Source organism: Eulemur rufifrons, chromosome 24 (assembly GCF_041146395.1).
Source record: "Eulemur rufifrons isolate Redbay chromosome 24, OSU_ERuf_1, whole genome shotgun sequence".
Classification (NCBI taxonomy): Eukaryota; Metazoa; Chordata; class Mammalia; order Primates; family Lemuridae; genus Eulemur; species Eulemur rufifrons.
This window is the reverse complement of record NC_091006.1, coordinates 4418610-4425408: the sequence shown is the minus strand read 5'-3', so window position 1 is coordinate 4425408 and position 6799 is coordinate 4418610.

The window sequence follows — 6799 nt, the reverse complement described above, 5'->3', positions numbered from 1 at the left end:
GTGCTCCTCCTCACTCCTAGCAGAAACCCCTACCGTGGCCTGATCTCTCTCCAGCCTCACCTCCTGCCACTCTCTCTGGCCTCCTCGCTGTCCCCGAATATGCTTCTCACAGTCCTCAGGGCCACTGTCCGTGCAACTCCCCCTGCCGGAACACCCTTCCCGCAGATGTCCACACTATCCAACAGCTCCTTTAGGGCTTTACTTAGAGGTCACCTTTGCAGTACCTCCCCTGGCTACTTTTTGTAAAATTTCACCCATCCACAACCCTTTTCCGCTTAAAAAAAATTTTTTTATTATGGTAAAATATGCATACCATAGTATTTATCATTTTAAATCATTTTAAGTGTAAAATTCAGTGGCATTAATTACAATACACAATGTTGTGTACTCATCACCACTGTGTATACCCAGACTTTTTCAGGATCCTCAACATAAGCTCTGTACCCATTAATCAATAACTTACCATTCCCCTTGCCCCCAGCCCCTGGTAGCTTCTGTTCTACTTTGCCTATCAAATTGCCCATTCTAGGTGCTTCATATAAATGGAATCATATAACATTTGTCCTTCTGTGTCTAGCTTATTTCGCTAAGAATAATGTTTTCAAGGTCCACCCATATCGTAGCATATATTAAAGACAAATTTTCATTCCTTTTTATGGCTGAATAGCATCCCATGATATGTATATGCCACATTTTATTTATCCATTAATTTGATGATGGACACTTGGGTTGTTTCCACCTTTTGGTTATTGTAAATGGTGCACCTGTGGACATTGGTGTGCAGATAGGTATCTGCTTTCCACTCTTTTGGATGTATACCTAGGAGTGGAATTGCTGAAGTGACATCTTACTGTGGTTTTAATCTGCATTTCCCTAATTACTGCATTTCCCCAATGAAAAGATGTTGAGCATCTTTTCATGTACTCATTGTCCCATACAAGGAAGTTTCTATATCTTCTTTGGAGAAGTTTCTATTCAGGTTCTTTGCCCATTTTTGAATTGGGTTGTTTTTTATTGTCAAGTTGTAGGAATTCTCTATATAATATATTCTGAATATTAATCCCTTGTCTGATACATGATTTGCAAATATTTTCTTCCATTCTTCAGCTTTTTTTCACTTTCTCAATAGTGTCCTTTGATGCGCAAATGTTCTTAATGTGATGAAGTTCAATTTATCTATTATTTTTTGTTCCCTGTGCTTTTGATCTATGGAATTGTTGCCAAATCCAATGTGATGAAGATTTTCCCCAACATTTTCTTCTAAGAGTTTTATAACTTTAGCTCTTAAGTTGGATCTTTGAGCCATTTTAATTTTTTATATGGTATAAAATAAGGGTTGAAATTCATTCTTTTGCATGTGGATATTCAGTTTTCCTATTACCATCTGTTGAAAAGACTGTCCTTTCCCCATTAAATGGTTTTGGCTTCCTTGTTAAAAATCAATTGATCATATATGTGAGGATTTATTTCTGGGATCTCTATTCTATTCCATGGTCTATATGTCTACTCTTATGCCAGTACCATATTGTTTTAATTACTGTAGCTTTGTAGTAAGTTCAAAGTTGGGAAATAACTTTATTCCTTTTCAAGATTGTTTTGGTTATTGGGGGCCCCTTGCAATTCCATGTAAATTTTAGGATCTGCTTCCATTTCTTTGAAAAAGAACATTGGAAATTTGATAGGCATTGTGTTAAATCTGTAGATTGTTTTGGGTGGTATTGGACATCTTAACAATGTTAAGTGTTCCTACCAATGAACATGGGATGTCTTTCCATTTATTTAGATATTCTTTAACTTCTTTTAGCAGTCTTCTGTAGTTTTTAGTGTACAAGCCTTTCGCCTCATTGATTGATTTAAGCCAGCTATGGAAACTTCATTTCTTTTCAGGGATTCGTTTAGATCTGGACATAGGACCCAATCTTGGCCAATGGAACTTTAGGGAAGAACTGACGGGAAGATTTTGGAAATGGTTTTAATTTTATGTTATAAAGGGACACACCAGAGGAAATACTCCTTGTAATAAACCTTAGCTGTGATAATCACTACTGCCATTTGCCAAAAGATTCCTGGACATAGCAGAATTCCATTTCTTTTGTTGGCTTGGTGGACTAGTAGTGCCATATAGTTGTTTCTGGCCAATGTTTTGTGAGCAAGTGGCATGTGTCATGGAAGGGGAGAGCACTTAATATAGGCCTGAAATCCTGCAGACCTCTTTCTTCCTCCTCTGAAGAAACTGAAAACGTTTGAGATGGCAGTTGCTCCACTACGCTGGATCCCTGAGTGATCACAACGTCAACCCACAATAGACATGGAGCATGAGTGAGAAAAAAATCTTCATTGTTTGAAGTCATTGAGATTGGGGGAAGTTTATTACAGTAGCCAATAGCCTATCTAGACTGATACCAAAATTAATGTTAGTAGTGCTGATGTAATCAAAAATAAAAATACATGGCATTGGCTTAGATACACTGGGAGCAAGAAAACTTATTTGAAACCAGAAGGATGGAGACTGTTGCCTGAGCTACTTTGGAAGCCAGATCACGTACTTAATGAACTCGCAGCTTTAGGGGAAGCAGTTGGAATATAGGAGTTAGGAGTGGATGTTGGCCACTGAGAGACAAAGCCCAATTAGAATTCAGCTTTTGGCAAGGATAAAATCAAGGTTATAGCATTAGTTAAATTATTTTTAACGATTGTTTAAAATCTCTCAATGAATTAAGCTACTACCAGAAAATCCTTTCAGGTGGACAGATGTCTCAGTGAAAGAGAGATGAAAGATATGGGTCTCCAAGGATGCTTTATACAGCTTAAGTTACCTGCAATGAGACAGAGAGAGTGGAGAGACAGAGAGGGAGGAGGAGAAGGAGGAGGAGGAGAAGGAGGAGGAGGAGGAGGGGGGGGGAGGAAGAAGAAGAAGATCTTGGACAGAACTGTGGATATGGTTTCTTTTTTTATTTTGTTTTGTTTTTTACACATGAACTTGACTGGAGGTTTACAAGGATTCTTAGGTCCCAAACTCTGGGAGAGAGAAAGCAGGCTGAGAAAACTTCTGATGTCGCAAGGAGGGCACATCTTCCAGTTCCACTTCAGGTGTAGCCAAGGAGGATAAGGGAAGAGGAGATATCTCCCTGAAGAGTGGGGACATGAGCCATAGGAACAATGGTTTGGGAAGCCCCGCCCCCCACCAAGGAGCCAATTTGGTACTAATCAAGGAATCCTCCCCATCTACAAGATAGGAGGTCCTTGTCATGTTTTCCCACCAGATTTTGAAAATGGTAGAGACCGGCGATTTCTGTGTGTCTCTCCTTCTTTCTGATGGGCATGAGGTCATCATTGTCTATGGAGTATGTGGAGCCAAATATTGGCCTTTTTAGTTCACTTGTTCTGACTTAAGTTTACTCATTTTGTTTTGTGCCCAGTTCCTGTGGCCATTTGTGTTTTCAGCCCTACAACCCATGCCGTACCATTTGATGACATGAACTGAACTGTAGTCCCGGAAGTACAGCGGAACAGGGTTCATTCCGCTGCCGAGGGCTGATCCTCGAGTTCTGCAGGTGACTTCACAATGCTCAGGGTGGTTCCTAGACTCCTTCTGTCGTCTTGGTCCACCATGCTGGCCACCCTGTGGCTGGTTAGCCTTTCTTTCCCCACTCTGTGGGCCCACATATTAATCAGCTGTGCCTATAAGAGTCTATGCCAGCGGGCTTTACTCACGGGCAATAATGTTGTCTTGAAGTGCGACCATCCCCAGGCACTCTGGTACTTCTCTTCCGTTCTCGGGGAGAATCCTTCCCTGCTCAACTTGATGCCTAACGCAAGGAGACTGCCTGGTGGCAGCCTCCAACTGACCAACCCCCAGCCCTCCCAGACAGGCCTCTATCACTGCCAGGACAATGAGGTAACCCTCTTAGTGGCTTACGAGATTGACTTCCAGGACGCCACCACCCTGCACATTACGCACAAAGGGCTGGACCAAAAAGCTCTGAAGAATGAGACCCTACACCTGGGTGGCAAGATAGTCATCTTTACCTACTGGGAGCCCTGGCAGGACTGTAACCGCTGTGGGGAGCCCGGGGAGCGCAAACGCCTGGGGTATTGCTATGTTGAGGAGCTGCTGGAAAAACCCATGCCCTGCTGGCTCTACCTGAGAGAGAGGAAGACGCCATACAGCCGCATGCGGCCTGAGCTGCAGGTGGAAGCCTGCCATGTACCCTGCGACCACAATAAGGAAATCAACCAGCCATACTTCATCTTTGACATTCACCAGCCGAGCAAGTTGACCAACAATATGTGGCTCACCTGCCCTTTGGCCTCCATCTACAGGTGACAGGACCAGGGCAATAGCCCTGCCTTTCACCCTCACCCAGGCTTTGTTTCCTGTTCCCCCTCCCACCCACCCCCACCCCTGGGGCTAGGGGTTTACTTTCCAACAGAAAATCAGGCTCTTTCTCCCAGACCATAAGCCTTTGCGGTAAGTCTATGCAGGAAGGGGTGTCTCACTGGCTAGCTTAGATGTTCATCCAGCAAGAATTCCCTGGTGCTGCCTCTGAGCTGGGCCCTGGGCAGATAATGTCAAGGTCAAAGTGGTGACTAACAAAAACCTAGTTCTTATCTGCACAGGCTTCTGATATTTAGGGGGAGACCAAATGTAAAATCTAGAGACCAAGACACCGCTGATGTGGTTTCTGTCTCCTGATTGGACCCTGATGGATACAATTTATCCATCCTTGTGCCGATGCTACAGTATCTTAATTATTATACCTTTTTAATAAGTCATAATATATAGTAGTAAACATTGCCTAACATTGCTTTTCAAGATTGTCTTGGTTATGCCTGGCCCTTTGTATAAAAATTTTGGAATCGATTTGTAGTTTCCACCCAAAATATCTTTTTTTTCTTTTTTGAAATCAAGACTTTGTTGAATCTAAAGATAAATTTGGGGAGAATCAATATATTACAATATTTAATCTTCCAATCCATGAATGTGATAAATTCTTCCATGATTTAGTCTTTCTTTAATTCCTCTTAATAACGCGTAGTTACTAATGTGGAGGACTTACATGTATCTTTTATTATATTTATTCCTAGGTATTTGATTTTTTTCATGCTATCATAAATTGCGTCTTCTAAATTTCATCTTTTAATTCTTTGTTGCTGATATATAAATTATATTTCACCTTGTATCTAATTATTTTGCTAAATTCACTTACCTGCAGTAAAATGCTGAAAGGAGAAGTTGATGGCAGACATGCTTGTGTTACTCTCAATATCTCACTGTTAAGTATAACTCTGCTCTAGGTCTTTAATAGAAATACTTTATCAAATTATTAAAACTCCCTTTTGTTACTGATTTTCCAAGAGTTTTGAGCTATGAATGAGCATTGAATCTCATCAAATGCTTTTTCTGCATCTACTAAGATAATGATATGGTTTTTCTCCTTTTTTAAATGTGGTGAATTACATAGACTGATATTCAAATATAAATCTAAACTTGCCTTCCTAGGATAAACCCAATTTGGTCATGTTTATTCTTTTGTTTGTTTGTTTGTTTTTTAATCATTGGGATCAATTTGCTAATATTTTCTTTAGGATATTGTGTCTATAGCCATAAAAGATACTGACCTGAGGTTTTTCTTTGTTGTAATGTACTTAGAAGATTTTGGTATCAAGGTGATGCCGGCCTCATAGAAGTTCAGATGTGTTCCATCTTTTTCTATTTTTGGAAATGTTTTGTAAGACTGATGTCATTTCTTAATTGTTGAGAAATGTTTGAAAGAACTCTCTGCTAAAGCTTTCTGGGCTTGAGAGGGGTTTTGTGCATAAGTTTTAAAGTACAGATTCAATTTCTTTAATACTAAATATAGAACAATTCAGTTTTTTTCTTGTGTCATTGTTGAGTTTTTCCATGAATTTGTCCATTTCATCTAAATTTGAATAAGTTTTGGCTAAAAGTTATTTGTAATATCCGCTTATCTTTTTATGCCTGTAGGAGCTAAAGTGGTGTCTCTTTTTTCATTACTGACATTTATTTGGCTTTCTCTCTCTTTTCTCAGTCAGTCAGGCTAGGGCTTGAGCAATCTCATTCATCTTTCCAAAGAATCACATTTTGATCTGTTGATTTTCTTTATTGTATTTCTTTCCTATTTCATTGATTTCTGGTATTTATTATTTCCTTTTTCTATATTCTTTAGGCTTAATTTGCTGTTCTTTTTACAACTTCTTGAGATGCTTGCTTAGATCTCTAATTTTCATTCTTTTTGCCCCCAAAGGATGTATTTAGGCAATAAATTTCACCTAAGCACAATCTACTTGCATCCCATAAGTTTTAATAAGTTATATTTTCATCTTCAGTCAGTTAAAAATACTTTCTACTTTCAATTGTGATTTCTCTTTTAACTCATTGATTTTTTTAGACATTTCATTGCATAATTTTTGAATATCTGGAAAAGTTCTTCTTATCTTTTTGTTATTTATGTCTAACTTCATTCCACTGACCAAAAAGTATGATTCAATTTCATTAACATTTGTTGAGACTTGCTTTATGTCCTAGAATATGGTCAACCTTGACCAGTGTTTCATGTAAATGTGAAAAGAACGTATGTTCTGCTGGTTTTGAGTGCAGTGTTTCATATATATAAATTAGGCCAAATTCATTTATCATGTGGTTCAAATTTTCTACATCTCTACTAAGTTTGTGTTTGCATGTTGTGTCAATTATTGAGAGATATACATCTCCAACTGTGATTGTGGATTTGTATATTTTGACATTTAGAAACATCAGGTTTTGCTTTATGTTTTT